The sequence below is a fragment of the Phycodurus eques genome, chromosome 17, assembly GCF_024500275.1.
Source record: "Phycodurus eques isolate BA_2022a chromosome 17, UOR_Pequ_1.1, whole genome shotgun sequence".
NCBI classification, from domain to species: domain Eukaryota; kingdom Metazoa; phylum Chordata; class Actinopteri; order Syngnathiformes; family Syngnathidae; genus Phycodurus; species Phycodurus eques.
Genome location: NC_084541.1, coordinates 5,128,395 through 5,153,897, shown reverse-complemented (window position 1 = coordinate 5,153,897; position 25,503 = coordinate 5,128,395). Strand labels below are relative to the sequence as shown.

The following is a 25,503-nucleotide window of genomic DNA, read 5'->3' as shown; positions in this document are numbered from 1 at the left end:
CGCTATCTGTGTGATTCATTGACAATTTCTGCATTGTTTGGGAGCAGAGACATCTTTACAAGGCAGATGGTTTCTGTCTAAATGGACAAGGGATTAAGGTACTGGCTGCCAACATTTTTTGACTGTGTATGTCATTCAGAGGACTGAAAGGAAAACATTGGCCTCGTTGACGTGCCTGAAGGACAAAAGCCACAGAGGGAGTCTCCAGTTATTCCCAAACGATCAGAGGAACAAGAGATATGGCGACACGAGGCGCAGATGGAGTCACCCAAACACTCGGATGAGCGAAGAGGAATGAGATGAGACAGCACTTGGACTCTCCCACATCCCTCCCTGTCCCATTGGAGCATAGCCCAATGAAAAACTCACTCTCTACTAGTCTAAATGCCCTGTTAGATGTGACAGAAAGGATGAAGGCTATTGTCAATATTGGAATCCACCGCCCACCACACCAAGATCTTCCTCCCATCCCCCCTCGCCTGAAACCAATGTCCACTAAGATGCGAAGGGCCCCTCCTCCGCCCATGAAGAATCTTATTTCCAAATCTGACTGATATGTGGGGGTCTTTTTTCCAGAAGAGGCAAGAACATAGGGTGACCTACAAGAGCGGAGGTAGAAGCACGCAAGTGGATTACATCTTGTGCAGACGATGTAATCTGAAGGAGGTTACCAACTGTAAGGTAGTGGTAGGGGAGAGTGTGGCTACAGAGCATAGGATGGTGGTGTGTAAGATGACTCTGGTGGTGGGGAGGAAGATTACATGCGTGGTAGGTTGACTGAGGACTCTAAATTCCCCGAAGGTGTGAATGTGAGTGCCAATGGTTGTTCTTTTCTATGTGCCCTGTGATTGGCTGGAGACCAGTTCAGGGTGTACCCCGCCTCTCGCACGAAGATAGCTGGGAAAGGCTCCAGCACGTCCGCGACCCTAGTGAGGATAAGAGGTACGCAAAAAGTATGGATGGATGGATGGAAGGAATCATCGCCATCACACCCAGAAGCACACATGATTTTGATACGTTAAAAACGACACTGACTCACTCCTTGACTTTTAATTAGCATGTCGAAGGCGGTATCCCAATCTGTCTTAATGAATAAAGAAGTCGAGTTCGGTTGGGCTGAAAAACTTCACCTAATGATAATGTAACCCAGCTCTAATTTTATTTTATGCCAATTTATTTTCTTAGCTATTATTATGTTATTTTCTGTGATGCTCTTTAATAGTTATGACAACACATTGAGTCAAGTTTTACGACAACTTTATGACAGTCTGTGGTTTATGATGGTGTCTCTCTAAGGTCACGCGGGCAGGAGGTAAAAGCTAAGAGTCAACTTGTCGGCACTATATGCTTCGTGTGTCTCGGCCCTCGCCTAATATTCGTTGCGTTTCTTTGCTAGTGTGGTGAGAGAGAATGCTCCCATTCCTAAGTGGTAAATTGGGAGTCTAGCTGCTGGAAGCCCTATCTACAAATCCCTGTCTGCTTATTCTTGGCAAACATTCAAACACTCAGATACACATTCACTTGCATACATACATACACAGGAGTCCTTGTCGGTCTTCTTTTGCTGGCCAGCCTAATTTGTTTTTGGACAATTCAACAACGCTTTAAAGGACTAACTTTTTTTTGGGGCTTTTTTTTTTTTGGCTTTTTTTTTTTTTTTAGCGAAGACCCTTACGTTTTTGTTGTTGTTTTCACTCAATGTTATAATTTACTGTATAACTAGGGTACTGACTTTCCACGTCAGCAAAGAGTTGAGGTAAATTGCATTACAGTCCTTTTTATATTTTGTTTATAAAATAAATTGGACTGATAGTAAACTGCTATCATAAGCACGCAAGTGGATTACATCTTGTGCAGACGATGTAATCTGAAGGAGGTTACCAACTGTAAGGTAGTGGTAGGGGAGAGTGTGGCTACAGAGCATAGGATGGTGGTGTGTAAGATGACTCTGGTGGTGGGGAGGAAGATTAGGAAGACAAAGGCAGAGAAGAGAACCATGTGGTGGAAGCTGAGACAGGACAAGTGTTGTGCAGATTTTCGGGAAGATGTGAGACAGGCTCTCGGTGGACGGGAGGAGCTTCCAGAATAGTGGACCACTGCAGCCAGGGTGATCAGAGAGGCAGACAGGAGAGTACTTGAAGTATCTTCTGGCAGGAAAGGAGAGAAGGAGACTTGGTGGTGGAACCTCACAGTACAGGAAATCATACAAGGAAAAAGGTTAGCTTAGAAGAAGTGGGACACTGAGAGGACCGAGGAGAGGTGAAAGGAATACATTGAGATGCGACACAGGGCAAAGGTAGAGGTGGCAAAGGCCAAACTAGAGGCATATGATGACATGTATGGCAGGTTGGACACTAAAGAAGGAGAAAAGGATCTATACAGGCTGGCCAGACAGAGGGATAGAGATGGGAAGGATGTGGAGCAGGTTAGGGTGATTAAGGATAGAGATGGAAATATGTTGACTGGTGCCAGCAGTGTGCTAGCTAGATGGAAAGAATACTTCGAGGAGTTGATGAATGAGGGAAATGAGAGAGAAGGGAGAGTAGAAGAGGCAAGTGTGGTGGACCAGGAAGTGGCAATGATTAGTAAGGGGGAAGTTAGAAAGGCATTAAAGAGGATGAAAAATAGAAAGGCAGTTGGTCCTGATGACATTCCTGTGGAGGTATGGAAGCATCTAGGAAAAGTGGCTGTGGAGTTTTTGACCAAGTTGTTCAATAGAATTCTTGTCCATGAGAAGTACACTGGTGCCCATTTTTAAGAACAAAGGTGATGTGCAGAGCTGTGGGAACTATAGAGGAATAAAGTTGATGAGCCACACAATGAAGTTATGGGAAACAGTTGTGGAGGCTAGACTCAGGACAGAAGTGAGTATTTGAGAGCAACAGTATGGTTTCATGCCTAGAAAGAGTACCACAGATGCATTATTTGCCTTGAGGATGTTGTTGGAAAAGTACAGAGAAGGTCAGAAGGAGCTACATTGTGTCTTTGTAGCTCTAGAGATAGCCTATGACAGAGTACCCAGAGAGGAACTGTGGTACTGCATGCAGAAGTCTGGCGTGGCAGAGAAGTATGTTACAATAATACAGGACATGTACGAGGGCAGCAGAACAGCGGTGAGGTGTGCTGTAGGTGTGACAGAAGAATTTAAGGTGGACCTGGGACTGCATCAGGGATCAGCCCTGAGCCCCTTCCTTTTTGCAGTGGTGATGGATAGGCTGACAGATGAGGTTAGACTGGAATCCCCGTGGACCATGATGTTTGCAGATGACATTGTGATCTGCAGTGAATGCAGGGAGCAGGTGGAGGAACAGTTAGAAAGATGGAGGCATGCACTGGAAAGAAGAGGAATGAAGATTAGCCAAAGTAAAACAGAATATATGTGCATGAATGAGAGGGGTGGTGGGGGAAGAGTGAGGCTACAGGGAGAAGAGATAGCAAGGGTGGAGGACTTTAAATACTTGGGGTCAACCGTCCAGAGCAATGGTGAGTGTGGTCAGGAAGTGAAGAAACGGGTCCAAGCAGGTTGGAACTGGTGGAGGAAGGTGTCAGGTGTGTTATGTGACAGAAGAGTTTCTGCTCGGATGAAGGGCAAAGTTTATAAAACAGTGGTGAGGCCAGCCATGTTGTACGGATTAGAAACAGTGGCACTGAAGAGACAACAGGAAGCAGAGCTGGAGGTGGCGGTAATGAAGATGTTGAGGTTCGCTCTCGGAGTGACCAGGTTGGATAAAATTAGAAATGAGCTCATCAGAGGGACAGCCAAGGTTCGATATTTTGGAGACAAAGTTAGAGAGAGCAGACTTCAATGGTTTGGACACATCCAGAGGAGAAATAGTGAGTATATTGGTAGAAGGATGATGAGGATGGAGCTGCCAGGCAAGAGAGCTAGAGGAAGACCAAAGAGAAGGTTGATGGAAGTCGTGAGGGAAGACATGAGGGCAGTTGGTGTTCAAGAGGAGAAAGCAGGAAATAGGCTTACATGGAAAAGGATGACGCGCTGTGGCAACCCCTAACGGGACAAGCCGAAAGGAAAAGAAAAAGAAGATGTGGGGGTCCTTTCCAGAATAAGTCAGACCCCTACGGAGATCAGGCATTTTTCATCGCTGTAATTACAATTGACAGAAAGTTGGTCAAAGAAATGTAACTAGCAATCGCAGAGAGCTGCCATTTACCCCACTATCTCTACCAAAGGTCCGCCACTTGGCTGACCGCCTTGGTCGCCTTTGTTCTCAATTAAGCAATTACTTGCAAGGCAGTGGTCTCGTCAAGGAGGAGCATTGTGGGTAAGAGGCACATAATTATGCTGCTTGGCCCCTGTCCTGATCTCTCACAACTGAGTTGTCTCTAAGAGTCTCTCTTAGTTTGTTTTTGTCCTGTTCGGCTGTTAGGTAAAGCAGAATGGAGGATCTGTATCCCTTTTATGCCGGAACAGTTTTATTGTGTCACAGTGGAGTTTTTAAGCTGCTGCTGTGGTTTCTTAATTTTATAATGGATATTTATTGAGAATCAGAGTCGATCAGTCGAACAGAACAACGTTTCGAGAAGGCAGTGAGAAAAGAAGACAAAAGACAAAGCACTAACTGTAAACAAGATGTGAAAAGTAAATCCTTTTATATGTAGAACAATGACACATTAGATATGAATTTTCTATGGGGTAGTAGTGCTAGGTAGGAGAGGACATGGACAGGAGAGAGGTGAAAAGCGAGTTCTTCAGCAGAAAGAGAAGAGGACAGCAAAGAACCTAGAATTGAGTGTGGGGACTTTGAATGTTGGGACTATGACAGGAAAATCTCAGGAGTTGGTTGACATAATGATTAGGAGAAAGGTTGATATATTGTGTGTCCAGGAGACCAGGTGGAAAGAAGAAGAAGAAGAATCACCTTTTATTGGCATGAACATGCATGCATTCATGCACATGAAATTTGTTTTCTGCCTTTAACCCATCACAGTGAACACATACACATGTCAGTGGAACACACTGGAGCAGGGGGCAGCTGAAGCACCTGGGGAGAATTTCAGGGTATCAGTGTCTTGCTCACGGACATCACAGCCATGAGCCCAGGGGATGTTGGCAGATGGTCCAGTGGGGGTCTTGAACCAAGGTCCCTCACGGTGGCAGGCAATGATCTTAAGCATTGGGCCACGGCTGGCAGTAAGGCTAGAAGTTTAGGAACAGGGTTTAAATTATTTTACCATGGTGTACCTTGGAAGAGAAACGGAGTAGGGGTTATTTTAAAGGAAGAGTTAGCTAAGAATGTCTTGGCGGTGAAATGAGTATCAGATCAAGTGATGAGGCTGAAACTTGAAATTGAGGGTGTTATGTATAATGTGATTAGTGGCTATGCCCCACAGGTAGGATGTGACCTAGAGGTGAAAGAGAAATTCTGAAAGGATCTAGATGAAGTAGTTCTGAGTATCCCAGACACAGAGAGTCGTGATTGGCGCAGATCGTAATGGGCATGTTGGTGAAGGGAATAGGGGTGATGAAGAAGTGATGGGTAAGTACGGCATCCAGGAAAGGAACTTGGAGGGACAGATGGTGGTAGACTTTGCAAAAAGGATGAAATGGCGGTAGTGAACACTTTTTTTTCCAGAAGAGGCAGGAACCTACAAGAGCGAAGGTAAAAGCACACAGGTGGATTACATCTTGTGCAGACGATGTAATCTGAAGGAGGTTACCGACTGTAAAATAGTGGTAGGGGAGAGTGTGGCTAGACAGCATAGGATGGTGGTGTGTAAGATGACTCTGTTGGTGGGGAGGAAGATTAAGAAGACAAAGGCAGAGCAGAGAACCATCTGGTGGAAGCTGAGACGGGAAGAGTGTTGTGCGGCTTTTCGAGAAGAGGTGAGACAGGCTCTCGGTGGACAGGAGGAGCTTCCAGAAGACTGGACCACCGCAGCCAAAGTGATCAGAGAGGCAGGCAGGAGAGTACTTGGTGTATCTTCTGGCAGGAAAGGAGAGAAGGAGACTTGGTGGTGGAACCTCAAAGTACAGGAAATCATACAAGGAAAGAGGTTAGCTAAGAAGAAGTGGGACACTGAGAGGACCAAAGAGAGGCAAAAGGAATACATTGAGATGTGACGTAAGGCAAACGTAGAGTTCGGAAATTGTGGACACCACGTCCACAATTTCCAAAAACTATTTGAAATGTGGACTCGTCAGACCACAGAATACTTTTCCACTTTGCATCAGTCCATCTTAGATGAGCTTGGGCCGAGAGAAGCCGGCGGCGTTTCTGGGTGTTGTTGATAAATGGCTTTTGCTTTGCATAGTAGAGTTTCAAGTTGCACATACGGATGTAGCGCCGAACTGTATTTACTGACATTGGTTTTCTGAAGTGTTTCTGAGCCCATGTGGTGATATCCTGTTCACATTGATGTTGGTTTTTGATGCAGTGCCGCCTGAGGGATCGGAGGTCACGGGCATTCAATATTGGTTTTCGGCCTTGCCGCTTATATGCAGTGATTTCTCCATATTCTCTGAAACTTTTGATGATTATATGGACCGTAGATGATGAAATCCCTACATTCCTTGTTCATAAAGAGGTGAACCTCGCCCCATCTTTGCTTGTGAATGACTGAGCAATTCAGGGAAGCTCCTTTTATACCCAATCATGGCACCCACCTGTTCCCAATTAGCATGTTCACCTGTAGGATGTTCCAAACAGGTGTTTGATGAGTCTTTTTTGTCACCTGTCCCAGCTTTTTTGGAACATGTTGCAGCCATAAAATTTTAAGTTAATGATTATTTGCTAAAAACAAAAAGTTTATCAGTTTGAACAATAAATATCTCGTCTTTGTCGTGTATTCAATTAAATATAGGTTGAACATGATTTTCAAATCATTGTATTCTGTTTTTATTTATGTTTAACACAATGTCCCAACTTCATTGGAATTGGGGTTGTAGAACAATACAATATCTTAGATAAATACCCATCCATCCATCCATCCATTTTCTGAGCCGCTTATTTTTTTCGCTGGACCCTATCCCAGCTATCATCGGGCAGGAGGCGGGGTACACTGTGAACTGGTTGCCAGCCAATCGCAGGGCACACATAAACAAACAACCATCCACACACACATTCACACCTACGGGCAATTTAGAGTCTTCAATGAACCTACCCTGCATGTTTTTGGGATGTGGGAGGAAACCGGAGTGCCCGGAGAAAACCCACGCAGGCACGGGGAGCACATGCAAACTCCACACAGGCGGGGCCGGGGATTGAACCTCGGTCCTCAGAACTGTGAGGCAGACGCTCTAACCAGTCGCCCACCATGCCTACTGAAGTGCATTAAAAAAATATATACTCAAATCCTTTCAAACATCAATCTCAAGTGCTCTCATACATGCTACTGATAATATTTTTTTCGTGGGAGATTTCATTATAAGATAGATAGCTAGCTAGCTAGCTAGCTAGCTAGCTAGATAGATAGATAGAGATAGATAGATAGATAGATAGATAGATAGATAGATAGATAGATAGATAGATAGATAGATAGATAGATAGATAGATAGATAGATAGGTAGGTAGGTAGGTAGGTAGGTAAGTACATAGATAGATAGATAGATAGATAGATAGATAGATAGATAGATAGATAGATAGATAGATAGATAGATAGATAGATAGATAGATAGATAGATAGATAGATAGATAGATAGATAGATAGATAGATAGAGATACATACGTAGATGGACAGATAGGATAAGCAGTATATAAGTTTGGATGGATAGCTTCTGCTGATATTTATAATGGGTTAAATTGGCTATATAGCACAAGTGTACCAACTGGAGCAGTTGTTCTCAAAGTGTGGTACCATTACCGCTAGCGGTACCGAAAGTAAATTAAATGTTCACTGCATAATGTTATAGTGGCCTCATGTTTTTAATCCAGTACTCTACATTTGTTTATAACAGTAAAGTTGTCGTAAACTTGTCATAGAATAGAGTATCATTTAATTTAGAACATGTAGGTATACTATTTGATGTTATCTTATGTTTTAATTTATCAAAATTTAGGTACAGATTTTTTTATTTTCTCATATTCATGCAGTGTTAATGTTCAAACTGTTTATTATGTTATAGTGGCTTACACTACTACTGTATTTTAATATTGGTCATGATGGTGGTACTTGGAGAGTTCAGTTTTATTTTAGGTTGTAATTTACAGGAAGTACTACCTGTCACAGACAGGTAGTACTTCCTTCACAAACTAGAAGATGCCTTCATACCTAAAAAACATTCAATAGGGCGCTTCATCTCGTCATTGAAATCACTAACGGCTGCTCAACACACAAGAAGCTTAACTGAAGCAGGAGCTTTGCTTTGTAATATTCTGGCATCAGCGGAGGCCATCAGAACGGTGTCAAATGCGACAACAATCGGGCAATAACCGCCTGTTCCATCAACTCCAACTGTGTATAGGCTGGACAGTTGCATCGCATTAATGTTAGTGATGGGCATGGCAGTTCTTTTGAATGTACTGAATCAAGATTCGTTCAAAAGATTCGTTCACCGAACCGTTCAGTTCTTTTTCACAAAATCATTCAAGTGCTTCCTCATTCAGTTAATGATCCATCCCGAGGTTCACAATCACTCACCACGTTCACCGAAGGACTATGCGTGGTGGTTGTCATGTATTGTAAACTAGGAAAGGAGGGGAGATTATTTAAAAAATTTTTTTTTAAAAAAACATGCGTGCAGTGGGCTCAGCTACCAACCATCCTTCCGTGTCCCCTGATTGTCTAGTTTGGCTCTCGCCAGCCAGCGTGACTTTTCTGCATTCCACCGCGTTGGAACGTCGCTGACACCAGCCCTCGCCAGCCGGGCTTTCTGCTCACTCACCTTACTGTTATTGTCATCTGATTAGTGGAAAGCGTCTGAGTGTCTTGAGAAGCGCTATATGTTTAATGTATTATTATTATTATTATTATGAAATAAAAAGCTTTACTAATCACATTAGAGACACAGAGGGAATGACATCTATGTGTACGTATATACATTTATTTTAAATATGTGTGCTTGACTGACTCAAAAATTAGCCGTTAGCTTGAAGCTGCTAGTGCAAGCTATCACCGCAAGGACGCCAGGACTTAATAACCTCAATAACCAGAGGTCTGTTGTTGAACCCACTAAACACTGTTGAACACTAAATCCTGTGAAAGGATGCTTTAAATATTATGTGCACACTGAAAAAAACAAGTATTAATGAATATTTACTGCTGTTAATACTGTGAAATTCAGTGTTAGTTAACAGATTTACTACACAAGAGTTTGGTTGGGACTGTTGTTTGTTTTGTACAGTTCATTAAATTAAAAAAAATTGTCATATACTTGTGTTTATTCGCACAAAAAATGTGACTTATTATTAGTTTGGTAATTATGCTATACATTTTCTGGTCCGGCCCCCTTAAGATCAAATTAGGTCGTATGCGGCCCTCGGACTAAAAGGAGTTTGACACCCCTGATAAGTGCTCATCTCAAGTCTCATAATTGCAACCTTTATAGCTCCTCGCTCCTCACAGCTTTGGAAGTGACCTAGAAGTTGTTGTCACGCCTCCATGTTACTTGTAAGTAATTACTCAAGGGTCTAAGACGCATCGAGGATCGGGGAGCTTACACGGGCGACCTTAAATCGAGGGCTGTCTGATGTATCCTCTGTGGAAGTCATGTTGACATGCAAATGGGCGTGAGCCAGCTAGTTTGTAAACAGAGAAGTTCAAATTAAACAGATAATCGTCTGTTTTCATCATTGCTTGTTTATTTTAGTTTGAATATACATATTTTGCTGAGTGTTTGTTCTATTTTGGCACTATTTGAGATCAAAATGACTTCATTACACTGGTTCATGGTTATTGCATCTAACCAAGCACCTCTTTCTCAGGGTTGTAAAATAACTAGGTTGTAATTTTGTCTAATGCATTTGGACACATAAAGAAAATAGAAACACTACACTGTTTTTGTATTCAACGTAATACATAAGAAGCACATGATAGAATAATCAACACTTCACATATATTTACAGCTCAGTCCAAAGTTGCAAATATAGAAATGAGATGAACACTTATGAGAGCGTACAACACAGTTTTAGTTTTTCGCTTTTGCTGTTTGCATATCCAAGAAATCTGGCTGATTAATTTTGACTGTCTTGTGTTCTCTTCCCGATTTATTTTGTAATCGTCTCAACTGTCGTTTCAAGTAATTTACACTTAACGTTTTTCTTGTCAGTCTGATTGTTTTCCCTGCACTGATTGTTTCCACCTGCTCCCCATTACTTTGTGTGTTGCTGTATACAGTATAGTCTGTGTTTCCTTTGGTCCTGTGCTAGTTTGTCTTGTCTGATGAGTCATATTTCTAAGCCATGTATTTATTCCATGCCATTCTCCAAGTTAAGTCAAGTTTTGTGCAAGTCAAGCAAGAAATACATTCATCAAGCAAGAAATACATTCTCAACAGTTACACCCAAAAACCGCCATTTTGAGTAACGAGCACAGTAACGCGTTACTTTCCTCAAGAAAGTAATTACATTACAGTTACATATTCTCACCAACAACAGTTACCTTTGCATCATCAATGTCTCTCACGAAGTATTACTTTGTAGCTGGTGATTTGCAAAAAAAGAGCAGTTCAGCTGTGTAGAAGCATTTAACTGAGACCGCTTTTTTTTTTTTCAACAAATCGTGGTAAGCGATTTGGAGGTGATTGCTTATTACACAATGCACAGTGACTGTGCAGTACCATAAAAGTGCAAATAAATGCACGATTTCACTGTCGCCACACTATTTTCCTTTTTCTTAGTAAAAAGTGTATTTGATGACAATTTAACTGGCGTGTTTAACACGCAATGCATTGTGGATTAATTATTCATATCAAAGTGCGCGGTCATAAATCGGTCATGGAGGGTAAGGACTGACTCATTGAAGGACTTACAATATTTAGCTTATTTAATATTTACAATGAAAAGTGAAAAGTTTCAACTTCGTCTGTAGTTCGGACTATGAGCTGGTTGTATGCGCTTACACAGCTGATGTCAGGTAGTAAGTGCTCCCCCACGGTCAATCGCCCACATCTTTGCTAGTTAAACAGATGGTTAAACCTGTCACTGGGAGCGAAAAAGTTTTCTCACTCTTTGCATCAAAATTACTCTGGTGGGAGCAATGTTGTTGGTGTGTGTGTATGTGTGTGTGTGTGTGTGTGTGTGTGTGTGTGTGTGTGTGTCACGCACTTTCACGTTTATGTACACGCGCACAAATTTACCTATGGTAAAGTCTTGACGCCTTCTGCCTTGGACGGGCCCACCTTCTGTATCCTGTTCTGGTCGCTGGGGGATGGTCAGTGGTGAGGGGGGGGGACTTCTTTTTCTCACACTACATATTTCGCGCATTGGGCACATTCACATCTCATTCAGGGTTCCGTGGGGGACTGGCACGAGGCATGATGGGGTGGACGCCGGGCTGGGTACTGGCACATCTGTGCTGGTCTACGGTCTGGTCACCCCCCTTCCCTGCCCTGCTGGTCCTCCAGTTTTAATGCCCCAGTAGTCAAGCCCAGAGAAATATGAAAACCCACCAACCACCCTATGACTATGGTTACCATGTCCCCGACTGGCAACCATAACCCCTGTATCTATGTGGTGCGATATCGTGCATTAAAATGGGAAAATTGGTAGGGGTGAGGAGACACGGTCACGGGTAATGATGATGTGCACTCGTCACCCCCACCCAGGCCAACCAGCTCCCCAAAGGATGTGGGAATGTACAGACCCTTTCCAAAAAAAAATTATATCATGGAAAAGTTTATTTATTTCCATAATTCCTTTCAAAAAGTAAAACTTTCATAGATTATAGATTCAGGGCCCACAATTTAAAACATTTGTTTTAAATTATTTTTTTATTTTTACATAATTTGGGCTTCCAGCTCATAAAACCCACAAGATCAGGAATTAATATAGAAAATATTTGAATACCGTGAAGAAATCACCCTCGCCCCCTGTGGGTCCTCTCCCTCCTCACCCCTCTCCTGGTGCCTCCGCCCATCATTGCTTGCGACGGGTGCTTAAAATGGGCTGTGACCTTTTTCAGGTGGCAGCTGGCTCCAGTGTTGGGCCGTGTTGGTGACTGGGGCCCCCATTCTCTCCGGAGGTGGTAGGGGCGGTGGCGGCAGTGGCTGTGGAGCACGCTGGGTCAGGGGTGGAGGGGATTGGTCGTGGGGCCCGGTGGTCCGGTGCCCACGCCCCTTGGGACTGGTTGGGGTGCTTCGGTTGGGCTAGGGAACCGCCCTGGGTCCTGGGGAGTGGGTGGTATCCCCGTAGCTGGGTCCCCTGCGGGTTGGGCTCGCTGGCTTAGCCACCTTCCTCAATGTGCCAGCTCAGCAACTCCGTACACGAGTTGACTAACATGCATGTGATGTGGTGTTCATTCACTAATCAGTTCCATAAACATGATATAGGCTACTAATAATAACACAGGTTATTTTAAGATATACTGGCACGGAGGAGTGAATGTGAGTGCGAATGGTTGTTTGTTTCTATGTGCCCTGCGATGGGCTGGCGACCGGTTCAGGGTGTACCCCGCCTCCCGCCCGAAGATAGCTGGGATAGGCTCCAGCAGCCCGTGACCCTAGTGAGGATAAGCGGTAAAGAAAATGGATGGATGGATATTAAGATATCAACACACAGGTGTTTAGACACTATAAAAAGCATCCCACCGCACCATTCATCAGTCGCACTGCCTTGCTCATTTCCCACATCCTGTCCTGCCCTGCCCTTTTCTGTCCTCTCTCATCAGAATCAGAATCAGAATCAGAATCATCTTTATTTGCCAAGTATGTCCAAAACACACAAGGAATTTGTCTCCGGTAGTTGGAGCCGCTCTAGTACAACAAACAGTCAATTTACAGAACACTTTGGGGACATAAAGACATTGACAAAAAACAATTGTGCAAAAAGATGCAGAGTCCTCTAGCACTTAGAGCAGTTCGAACGACTAATATTGCAATAGTCCGGTGCAATGACCATTGTGCAAAGGGCGCTGAGACTTCAAGGAGTGTATGCGGTTTAAAGTGACGAGTAGTGCGATCATCTGGGACAATGTCGGTTGTGCAAATGTTACAGATACTCCTCAATCAGTGTGCAAATGGAGCAGATGCTACTCTGGCATGAGTGGCCAGTATATGCAAATAGTGCAGCATGGCGAGACAACTACAGTGAGTGCACAAGTAATAAATAATTGGCCCCACAGAAATGTGACAACGAACTCAAGTCAAAAAATTGCCAGCTTGTTGTAATGGAATTATAGGTTAGGTGTTTAAGAAGTTGATCGCAAGAGGGAAGAAGCTGTTGGAATGTCTACTAGTTCTAGTTAGCGTTGATCGGTAGCGCCTACCTGAGGGAAGGAGCTGGAAGAGCTGGTGACCGGGGTGCAGACGGTCCGAGAGGATTTTGCACGCCCTTGTCTTAGTTCTGGCAGCGTGCAAGTCCTCAATGGTGGGTAGGGGGTTACCGGCAATCCTTTCAGCAGTTTTGATTGTCCGTTGCAGTCGGAGCTTGTCCTTTTTTGTAGCAGCACCAAACCAGACTGTGATGGAAGAACACAGGACCGATTCGATGACCGCTGTGTAGAACTGTCTCAGCAGCTCCGGTGGCAGGCCGTGCTTTCTCAGAAGCCGCAGGAAGTACATCCTCTGCTGGGCCTTTTTGAGGACGGAGTTGATGTTGTTCGCCCACTTCAGGTCCTGAGAGATTGTAATTCCCAGGAACTTGAAGGTCTCGACGGTTGACACAAGGCAGCTGGACAACGTGAGGGGCAGCTGTGGCGAAGGATGCCTCCTGAAGTCCACGATCATCTCTACCGTCTTGAGCGTGTTCAGCTCCAGGTTGTGTCGCCCGCACCACAGCTCCAGCCGCTCCGCTTCCTGTCGATATGCAGACTCAGTCACCGTCCTTGATGAGGCCGATGACAGTGGTGTCATCTGCAAACTTCAGGAGCTTGACAGTCGGGTTCGCTGAGGTGCAGTCGTTCGTGTAGAGAGAGAAGAGCAGTGGAGAGAGGACACAACCTTGGGGCGCCCCAGTGCTGATGCTGCGTGTGGATGAGGTTGCCTCCCCCAGCCTGACCTGCTGTGTCCTGCCCGTCAGAAAGCTGTAAATCCACTGGCAGATGGCAGGTGAGACGCTGAGCTGGAGAAGCTTGGTTGAAAGGAGTTCAGGGATGATGGTGTTGAACGCTGAGCTGAAGTCCACGAACAGGATCCTCGCGTAGGTCCCTGCACTGTCGAGGTGTTCTAGGATGAAGTGCAGTCCCATGTCGACTGCATCATCCGCAGACCTGCTTGGTAGGCAAACTGCAGGGGGTCCAGCAGGGGACCTGTGACACTCTTGAGGTGGTCCAGCACGAGACGTTCAAAGGACTTCATGACCACAGATGTCAAAGCGACAGGCCTGTAGTCATTCAGACTAGAGATTGCAGGTTTCTTGGGGACTGGAATGATGGTGGAGCGTTTGAAGCAGGATGGAACTTCGCACATTTCCAAAGATCTGTTAAAGATCTGAGTGAAGACTGGAGCGAGCTGGTCCGCGCAGACTTTGAGGCAGGATGGGGACACATGGTCCGGTCCTGTTGCTTTGTTAATCTTCTGTTGTTTGAAGATGCGTCTCACATCCTGTTCATGGATGGTTAACGCAGAAGTCAGAGGTGTGGTTGTGGTCGCGGGAGCGGCCGGGTTGGTGTGTGGAGTGAAACTGTCCTTTTCAAATCTGCAATAGAAGGTATTCAAGTCGTTGGCTAGTGTGCTATTGTTCTCAGCTTGGGGGGATCGTCGCTTGTAATTAGTCAGCGATTGGAATGCACGCCAGACTGATTTCGAGTCGTTCGCGCTAAACTGTTTTTCCAACTTTGCTGCATAGATCCTCTTTGCAATGTTAATTTCTTTAGTAAGCTGGTTTCTAGCTCGATTATACAGGGCCCTGTCCCCGCTCTGATATGCATCTTCCTTAGCTTGGCGAAGCTGCTTAAGTTTAGCAGTGAACCACGGCTTGATGTTGTTGAATGTCCGAAATGATTTTGTTGGTACACAAACCTCTTCACAGAAACTGATATAGGATGTGACAGTGTCCGTATATTCATCCAGGCTGCCAGCTGAATTTTCAAAGACACTCCAGTCTGTGCAGTCTAAACAGCTTTGAAGTTCCATCTTTGCTTCATTGGTCCACTTTTTGACTGTTTTCACTGTAGGCTTCGCACATTTAAGTTCTTGCTTGTACGTCGGTATTAAGTGAATTAAGCAGTGATCAGACGAGCCCAGGGCTGCACGAGGTATAGCACGGTATGCGTTTTTTACCGTAGTGTAGCAGTGGTCTAAAGTATTATTTTCCCTGGTAGGACAGTCGATGTGCTGCTTGTATTTAGGGAGTTCGTGGTTGAGTTTAGCTTTGTTAAAGTCCCCGAGAATAATGAGGGGTGAGTCAGGGTGTTTTTTTTCAATTTCGTTGACTTGTTCGGCGAGCGTTAGCAATGCGGCGCTCGTGTTAGCTTGCGGTGTGATATAGACTCCAGCCAGTATGAACGATGCAAACTCACGTGGCGCGTAAAATGGTTTACAGTTCAAAAACAGCGACTCCAAATGCGGGCTGCAGTGTGTGCTGAGCACCGTGACGTCCGTACACCATTTTTCGTTTATATGGAGGCATATCCCGCCGCCCTTCGTTTTTCCCGATGATTCCATGTCGCGGTCCGCTCGATGAATGTTGAAGCCGGGAAGCGTGACGGCGCCATCGGGTACAGCGTCGCAAAGCCAGGTCTCCGTGAAGCACATGGCCGCGGAACGTCCGAAGTCTTTACTGGTCTTTAACAGAAGATGAAGCTCGTCCATTTTGTTGGGTAGGGAGCGTACATTCGCGAGGTGGATCGACGGGAACGCCAATCTGTGTCCTCTCTTGCGGAGTTTCACCTGAATTCCGGCTCGTTTTCCTCTGTGGCGCCGCTTCCGCATCCATGCGCCGAAAACCGCGGACGCCGCTCCGGTGAGTAACTCGGGGAAAAAACTGAGCGGATTTTCGAAAGTTGGTGACAGAAAGTCCGGAGTAGCCTCCTTGATGGTTAGCAGGTCTCCCCTTGTGTAAGTGAGTCGTGTAAGGTCTCCAAAGACGGACGAAAAACACAAAAACAAAGACAATACTAGAGAGCGCGTTACCGAGGCGGCCACACTGGTAGGCGGCCATCTTGTCCATCTTGTTCTATTGGTTAGTTGCTGCATGTCCTCACTGGGTGACTCCTCCGCCCCAATCCACAAATAAGAACATGATTTGACTGTTGTAATGTTATTTGTGGTGAAATATCTAGACAGTCTAACTATTGTTCTACTGTGGTTCGCACACCTATTCGCCTTGTCCGTTCTGTCCCTCTGTCTGTCCCCTAAAGCTTTTTTCTGTCTGCCTGCATTTTCAGTGAACATCAGGAAAAAAAAAAAATTATTAAATAAGTAGAGTGAGTATTTCAAACTGCAAAGTTTTGTGCTTAACAATTTTTTTTTTTTGCACAGCAAAATTGTTAAGCACAAAACTTGCCTTTTAGCCTCCAGTTTCTCATGGCTGAATCAGATGCTAATTCACAAAGTCTTTAAAACTAAAGCTCTGTACGTGAGACCATAGAGGACTTTTTCAGTAAGTGTGAAATGTATTTTATGTGTGTGGGTGTAGGGGTCACTTGATGTTCTGCATTTACATTGGCCTAACCCAGGGGTGTCCAAACTTTTTGCAAAGAGGGCCAGATTTGGTCAGATGAAAATGTATGGGGTCCGACCATTCGGCCTGACATTCCTCGAACCATTACCATTGTAAATTAACATGTAAATATGTAACTATATAACTTTGCTGTCGATATTGCAAATGAGAATCTGTTTTTATTTGCATTACCAGGATAGTTAAAGGTTAAAATAATAATAAATTAAATACAAATGAACTATTTTATGAAAGTTGACTGAAATTTTTTAGAAACACGTATTTATTGATTTTGTTTTAACAAATCACATCCCAGTGCATTTTGACAAAGAATAGTATAGTGACGGCGACACGGTGGACGACTGGTTAGAGCGTCAGCCTCACAGTTCTGAGGACCCGGGTTCAATCCCTGGCCTCGCCTGTGTGGAGTTTGCATGTTCTCCCTGTGCCTGCGTGGGTTTTCTCCGGGCAGTCTGGTTTCCTCCCACATCCCAAAAACATGCATTAATTGGAGACTCTAAATTGTCTGTAGGTGTGACTGTGAGTGCGAATGGTTGTTTGTTTCTATGTGCCCTGCGATTGGCTGGCAACCAGTTCAGGGTGTACCCCACCTCCTGCCCGATGACAGCTGGGATAGGCTCCAGCATGCCCGCGACCCTAGTGAGAAGAATCGGCTCAGATAATGGATGGATGGATGGATAGTATAGTGACTATCCAGCTAGTATAGTGATTATACTATTATTATAATGTATAATATAGTCATCTGATTTGACTATAGTATAGTCAAATCAGATGACAGAAATTTGACAAAACTGTGGTTTGATCATCACAAAAAATCAATTCACTGAGACTCATAGCTCGCCATTGTAGAATTTTCATTTGAATCACGGGCTCTTGTGAAAAAGCGCTGCTGTGCTATCAAAACAGCTTCCAGTGGCTTCAGTTTTTCAGCGCGTTTGTTCGCCGATAGCTTGTCGTAGTTAACATGTTTCGTCTGGTAATGCCTCTTAATATTAAATTATTTGAAAACAGCCACAGTCTCTTGGCAAATAAGGCAGACACAGTTGTTTCGTATGTCAGTGAAGAAATCCACTTGTCCTGGACACTGCGGCCCTCGTTGTCAACTTTCCTCTTTTTAGTTTCAGTTGCCATTTTAGAAATGGTCTAAAAACATACCACAGGGGTAAAAGTTCACAAAGGGGTCACACGACGAGAGTGCGGCCACAGGTCTACTGCCACCCTCTGGTGAAATATAAAATGTCTTTTTTTTTTTTTTTTTTGTATGTCTGTATTGTTTACTGTGCTAAACTGTGCTGGCGGGCCACATATTATTGATTTTATGACATGATGCTTAGGGCCGGAGGAAATTTGGACATGGGCCGGATTTGGCCCGCGGGCCGGAGTTTGGGCATGGCTCACCTAACCCTATATGCCAGCCACTAGCGCCTTCTTTGAATTCTCATTTTTGCTTAGGAACTTTGGTCCTTTCTTATCGTATTCTAGTGAGATGAGCCTGAAGTACTTGGATGATAGGTCATTCAAAATGCTTAGGAAAGGTGCCTTGATACCAATTTTAGCATAGGTTACTCTTGCGCAACCTTTATGATAGAAAATAAGATATATTACCCATAATCCTTTCAGGCAGCAATATTTTAAAGCAACAGACGAGGCGAAGACACTCAAGATTCACCCAAGACACTCAAGCCTGAGACTTTAAATATAATTAAACACTTAGATTTTAATTTGGCGGCACAGTGGACGACTGGTTAGAGCGTCAGCCTCACAGTTCTGAGGACCCGGGTTCAATCCCCGGCCCCACCTGTGTGGTGTTTGCATGTTCTCCCCGTGCCTGCGTGGGTTTTCTCCGGGCACTCCGGTTTCCTCCCACATCCCAAAAACATGCATTAATTGGAGACTCTAAATTGCCCGTAGCCATGACTGTGAGTGCGAATGGTTGTTTGTTTCTGTGTGCCCTGCGATTGGCTGGCAACCAGTTCAGGGTGTACCCTGCCTCCTGCCCGATGACAGCTGGGATAGGCTCCAGCACGCCCGCGACCCTAGTGAGGAGAAGCGGCAAAGAAAATGGATGGATGGATTTTAATTTAAAAAATTGTACAGAAGAGTCTACAGTTTATAGTCTTCGTGAGCATAGCATTGTAAACATTCAGATTTGGCTCAATAATATAAGACTAACATTACTACCTGTACAAAAAAAAAAACTGTAAACACAAAATATAAACAAAGTACAGAAACATGCCCGAGGGATAAAACTTTGTGCAAGAGAGAAAAAGGACTGAAAAATTAAAGAAAATGCAGAGACTGCGGTGGCACGGTGGGCGACTGGTTAGAGCGTCAGCCTCACAGTTCTGAGGTGCGGGGTTCAATCCCCGGCCCCGCCTGTGTGGAGTTTGCATCTTCTCCCCGTGCCTGCGTGGATTTTCTCCGGGCACTCCGGTTTCCTCTGTCACCAACAGACCTGCTTGCTCGGTAGGCAAACTGCAGGGAGGCCAGCAGGGTCCTGTGACGCTCTGGAGGTGGTCCAGCATGATGCGTTCAAGCGATTTCATGACCACAGATGTCAGGGTGGCAGGCCGTTAGTCATTCAGAGCCGAGATTACAGGTTTCTTTTAATCATCCCAGTGATGATGGTGGAGTGTTTGAAACAGGATTGTACTTCATACAGTTCCAGAGATCTATTGAAGATCTGTGTGAAGACTGGAGTGTGCTGGTCCACGCATACTTTGAGGCAGGATGGGGACACAAGGTCTGGGCCCGCCGCTTTGTTGATATTTTGTAGTTTGAAGATGCATCTCACATCCTGTAGTTTGATGTGAGAGTGACTCACTCTCACATCAATGCAGAATTCAGAGGGGCGATGGTGATCGGTGGTACAGCTGGGTGAGTGTGGTGTGTGAAAGTGTCCTTTTTCAAATCTGCACTAGAATTCGTCAGCTCGTGCTCTTTTGTTCTCCGCTTGGGGGGATGGTCGCTTGGAATTGGTTATCGATTTTTAATCCTCACCAGACTCACTTAGAGTTGTTTTACCATCTTTTCTGCATAATTTCTCTTTGTGATGTTAATTTCTTTTGTCAGATGATTTTTAGCGCGACTGTATAGGGCTCTGTCCCCACTTCGATAGGCGTCATCTATAGCCTTGCAAAGGTTCTTAAGTTTGACAGTGAATGTTGTTATTGAACATGCGAAATGTCTTTGTTGGTACACATACATCTTCACAGAAACTGATATAGGATGTGACACTGTCTGTATATGCGTCCAGGCTGCCAGTTGAAGTTTCAAAGGCACTTCAGTCTTTGCAGTCAAAACAACCTTGTTCAAAGTTCTATCTTTGCTTCATTGGTCCAGTTATTCACTGTTTTCAACATAGGCTTTGCACATTTAAGTTTGAGCCTATATGTTGGTATTACGTGAATTAAGCAGTGATCAGATGAGCCCAGAGCTGCACTGGAGATAGCATGGTATGTGTCATTTAGCGTGGTGTAGCAGTGGTCTAGAGTGTTGTTTTCCCTGGTGGGACAGTCAATGTGCTGCTTGTATTTAGGGAGTTTGTGCCTGAGTTTAGCTTTGTTAAAGTCGCCAAGGATAATGAGGGGTGAATCTGGGTTCTTTTTTTCAAGTTTACTTGTTCAGCAAGCGGTAGCCGTGTGACGTTTGTGTAACCTGAGGAGGAATGTAGAAACTCACGAGGATGAAAGAGGCGAACTCACACAGTGAGTAAAATGGTTTAAAGTTCAAAACCAGCAACTCCAAGTCTGGGCTGCAGTGGGTGTTGAGCTCCGAGACGTACATACACCATTTTTGGTTGCTATAGAAGCATATTCCGCTGCCTTTTGTTTCCCCCGATAACTCCGTCACGCAGTCCGCTTAGTGTAGCTGGAAGCCCGGAAGCATTACACCGCCATCAGGGACGCGTTCACATAGTCATGTCTCCATGAAGCACAGTTGCGGTGGAACGGCCGAAGTCTTTACTAGTCTTTATCAGAAGAGGAAGCTCATCCATTTTATTGGGTAGAGTGTAGATTTTGCTCGGTGAATCGATGGGAGCGGCATTCGGAATGCTCTCTTCCGGATCTTGACCTGCACTCCGGCCTGCTTCCCCTTCCATGCCGTAGATCACAGCCACTACAGCAGTGAGTAACTCCGTGGAAAAAATTTGTAAAAGTTGGTGAAAGAAAGTCCGGAGTAGACTCCCTAATGTTTAGCAAGTCTTCCTATGCGTAAGTCAGTCGCGTAATGTCTCCAACGACGAACGAAAAACACAAAAACGTATAACTAGAGAGTTCGTTGGCAAGGCGACCACACGGTAAGGCGCCATGATAGCTATCACAAGATGTCACCAAGGTGAAAATATTTTATGTTTACGTTTCTTTTGTGGCTACATATATCAAATGTTAGTTGTGTCCAAAGACACAAGCCATAAAGAAAAGAAAATTTGAGCAAGTTCGGCTTCAAACAATCATGAAATCAATGCCTGTTATCAAAGCATACACAGGAAGTCAGCGATCCCATTTTCTGGGTTTGGTCACGTGATGTTCCGTGTATAGCGACTTGACTCTCTTTCTTTACTGAAATCTCCTGTCGATAATACATTGTAACCAAACAGGTTTCATTAAAGGTCGGCTTTGGTGATTCATATGTTCACTGGATCGCAATGTTATACAACAAGGAAGGGTCCCCACCTTTCTCTCCCCTCTTGTGGGATAACTATTGTTCTGCTGTGGTTCGCACCCCTATTCACCTTGTCCGTTCTAACCGTCTGTCTGTCCTCTAAACCCCTTTTCTGTCTGGCTGCATTTTCAATAAAACATCAGAATAATATAAAAAATTAAAGAATAAGCAGAGGGAGTGTTTCAAATTCCCCTGTTGAACAGCAAACCTGTTCCAGCACAAAAGGCATACAGATCCAACATTTCTGCATGGCCATGCAACTGAACAGGACAGGTTTAAAATAAATAAATAATACAAAAACATTAAAGTATGGTGTTGAAATATTTATATACATACTATAATAAATACACTCACTGGTCACTTTAGTATGTTCACTAGTGCTATCATTCAGTACGATAAATACTGCATTAATTGTTTTTTAACTACTTTACGGAACTTTTTATTGAGGTCGCATATGGTCAAGGAGGACTGGAGTGCATTCTGGGAAAGGGTTCTCTATAATTTGTCCACGTTTTGTAAATGTAATCAAAATATGCAGAATTTTAAAAAATATAATACGATTTCACCCTCTCGACAATTTCCATAATGAAATAGAATTATCACTATAAAGTGCCAGTACCCAGACTGAAGGGCAAGGGTCAAGAACATGGTAGCTCCACCAACTAACATCGAGATAATCTTCAGTCTGAGGTGGTGGATAAGCATCCTTGATAGTTGACTGTTCAAGCTTTGGTAGTCCACACACCACCTTACTCCTCCATCTTTTTTGTGCACTACGACCATGGAGAGGCCCATTCTGATGTTGATGGCGTGATTACACTTGGTTCTAGCATGGCTTTAAGGTGTGCTTCCTCTTCACATTGAAATCCAAGAGAAGTTCTCACCGGGTGGCGTACAGGCCAAGCAGACCCAGTGTCTATATTGTGTGTGACATTAGACATGTAACCAAGGTCGGAGTCATTTTTGGCAAAGATGGACTGGTACCAGAGCAGTAGTTGTGTGAACAGCTGTTGTTGTTCTTCACTAAGAGCTTCACTTATAGCAGCAACCAGGTTATGAATATATTCGGGAATGTCAGGGATTGTTGCAACTTTTTTGTCTGCACATCATCGTCTGCACAGTTAGGCACTGCACTTTGCTTTGGCGCACATAGGGGTTCAGGTTAAGCTTCAATGAGCTCTCCAAGGCAGGCTCCTTTTGGTAAGGGCTGGTCCCTTGTTTGAGAAATTGCATACTGGCACCCCTTTTTCCATCGTGACAAGAACACTTCCAGATGTTACATTGTCTGTAATGTGTAAAGGATCTACTACAGCTGTAACCCCTGGCCTTGGATCCTCCACTTTACCACACATGATGCATTTAGATGTAGTTGGCATGGTTGTGGCTTTTCCATGGATTACTATAGCCACACAGTAGTCTGATCCATTATCTCACACAATTTCTGAGGAAACAAGTTCAAACCTTGCCACGGGTATAGATGACAACAGCTTTCATCAGATCCAATCTTAGGAGAACAGAGTCTCTTATGAAAGCTACAAGCATTTCCCAGACAATTGACTTGGATCCAATTTTAAAGGTCACTGTGAGTCCATGTATGGCTTTCATGCTATTTTCTACTCCTGCATTGAGTAGGTACAGCGGCTGAAATAAGTATTTAACACGTCACCATTTTTCTCATTACATATATTTCCAAAGGTCCTATTGACATGAAAATTTCACCAGATGTTGGGAACAACCCAAGTAATCCATACATACATCCATCCATCCATCCATTTTCTGAGCCGCTTCTCTTCACCAGGGTCGCGGGCGTGCTGGAGCCCATGCCAGCTGTCATCGGGCAGGAATGGTTGCCAGCCAATTGCAGGGCACATACAAACAAACAACCATTCGCACTCACAGCCACACCTACGGGCAATTTACAGTCTCCAATTAATGCATGTTTTTGGGATATAGAGGGAAACCGAAGTGCCCGGAGAAAACCCCACGCAGGCACGGAGAGAACATGCAAACTCCACACAGGAGGGGCCGGGGATTGAACCCGAGTCCTCAGAACTATGAGGATGACGCTCTAACCAGTCAGGCACCGTGCCGCCTCCATACATACAAAGAAAGTAAAACAAATAATCTCGGAAATTAAGTTGTGTGTAATAATGTGAAATTAAACAGGGAAAAAGTATTAAACACGCCAACTGGTATTTATTTATTACTTTGTACAAAAGCCTTTGTTTGCAATGACAACTTCAAGACGCCTCCTGTATGGAGAAACTATTTGCATGCATTGCTCTGGTGTGATTTGGGCCCATTCCTCCACAAAAGCAGTCTTCAAATCTTGAAGGTTCCGTGGGCTTCATACATCCATCCATCCATCCATTTTCTGAGCCGCTTCTCTTCACCAGGGTCGCGGGCGTGCTGGAGCCCATGCCAGCTGTCATCGGGCAGGAATGGTTGCCAGCCAATTGCAGGGCACATACAAACAGACACCCATTCTCACTCACAGTCACAGTCACACCTACGAGCAATTTAGAGTCTCCAATTTATGCATGTTTTTTGGGATGTGGGAGGAAACCGGAGTGCCCGGAGAAAACCCACGCAGGCACGGGGAGAACATGCAAACTCCACACAGTCGGGGCCGGGGATTGAACCCGGGTCCTCAGAACTGTGAGGCTGACGCTCTAACCAGTCAGGCCCTGACTGTGTGGAGTTTGCATGTTCTCCCCGTGCCTGCATGGGTTTTCTCCGGCACTCCGGTTTCCTCCCACATCCCAAAAACATGCATTAATTGAAGACTCTAAATTGCCCGTCGGTGTGACTGTGCGTGCGAATGGTTGTTTGTTTGTATGTGCACTGCAATTGGCTGGCAACCAGTTCAGGGTGTACCCCTCCTCCTGCCCGATGATAGCTGGGATATGCTCCAGCACGCCTGCGACCCTAGTGAGGAGAAGCGGCTCAGAAAATGGAATATGGAATGGAATTCTCAAACTTACATCTTTGTTTTTGTTTTTATTGTATATTTATTATTTTGTCAGTTTAGTTTTGCTAAGGGACTAACCAGTTCAGAAAAGCTTCCATTATACACTTCAGTTTCACGATGCCATTAATATGAAGGCTTCAATTTAAAACAAAGGAAGGAATACCCTGCATTGTCTGCAACGCAGTTCTTTACTATTACAAATATTACTGAGATCGATTTAATTCATTCACTCAAACCATCTAAGGCAAAGGATGTTTTTGGAATGGACACGAACATGCTCAAAGATCTAGGTTCAACTCTTGCTACTCCTATTGCCTCAATCATTAATCTTTCAATTTCATCTGGTCACTTTCCAAAGGCCTGGAAATCTGCTATTGTTACCCCTGTCTTTAAATCCGGTGACTCAAATTGTCTGAATAACTACCGACCTATAAGCATTCTTCCGGCCATTTCCAAAGTTGCAGAAAAATGGGTGTCAGAGCAGATTGTCCATTATTTAAACAGCAGCTCCCCCTCTCTCCACGCCATGCAGTTTGGTTTCAGATCAAAGCATTCCACTGAAATGGCTACATGCCTCTTCATTGAGAAAATAAAATCTTCTCTCGACAAGGGTGGAGTTGTAGGGGCGGTGTTCTTGGACCTCAGGAAAGCTTTCGATACAGTAAATCACTCTGTTCTTCTTACCAAGCTCTCAAAATTTAACTTCTCTCACAAAGCTGTGAGCTGGATTGAATCATATCTGCATGACCGAACACAATCTGTATCAGTTAACAACTACAGATCAGAGTATCTTAGGCTAACCTCTGGAGTCCCTCAGGGATCAATATTAGGCCCCCTTTTATTTAGTCTTTATATCAACGATTTGCCCACTGTTTGTTCTGAAGCAGAGTGCGTAATGTATGCAGACGACACGGTTTTCTTTGTTCATGGTCGCTCCAAAGATACTGTTGCTGCTAAACTCACTAATACAATGTCCTGTGTCACAACTTGGTTGCAGGAGTGCTGTCTACAGCTAAACGTTTCTAAAACTGTAGGCATGTATTTCACTAAAACAAATAGAGTATCACCTGACCCCGACATACTTGTTAATGGAAAAAAAATGCAAATTGTCAGCCAATACAAATATCTTGGGTT

The 25,503-nt window shown here is 44.4% G+C and overlaps 1 protein-coding gene across 1 annotated transcript in view; it reads right to left on the bottom strand.

Moving 5' to 3' along the window:
• ntm (neurotrimin) overlaps positions 1-25,503 on the bottom strand; it is a 164,494-nt gene that overhangs the window by 91,011 nt on the left and 47,980 nt on the right. The gene's annotated exons all lie outside the window — the stretch shown is intronic.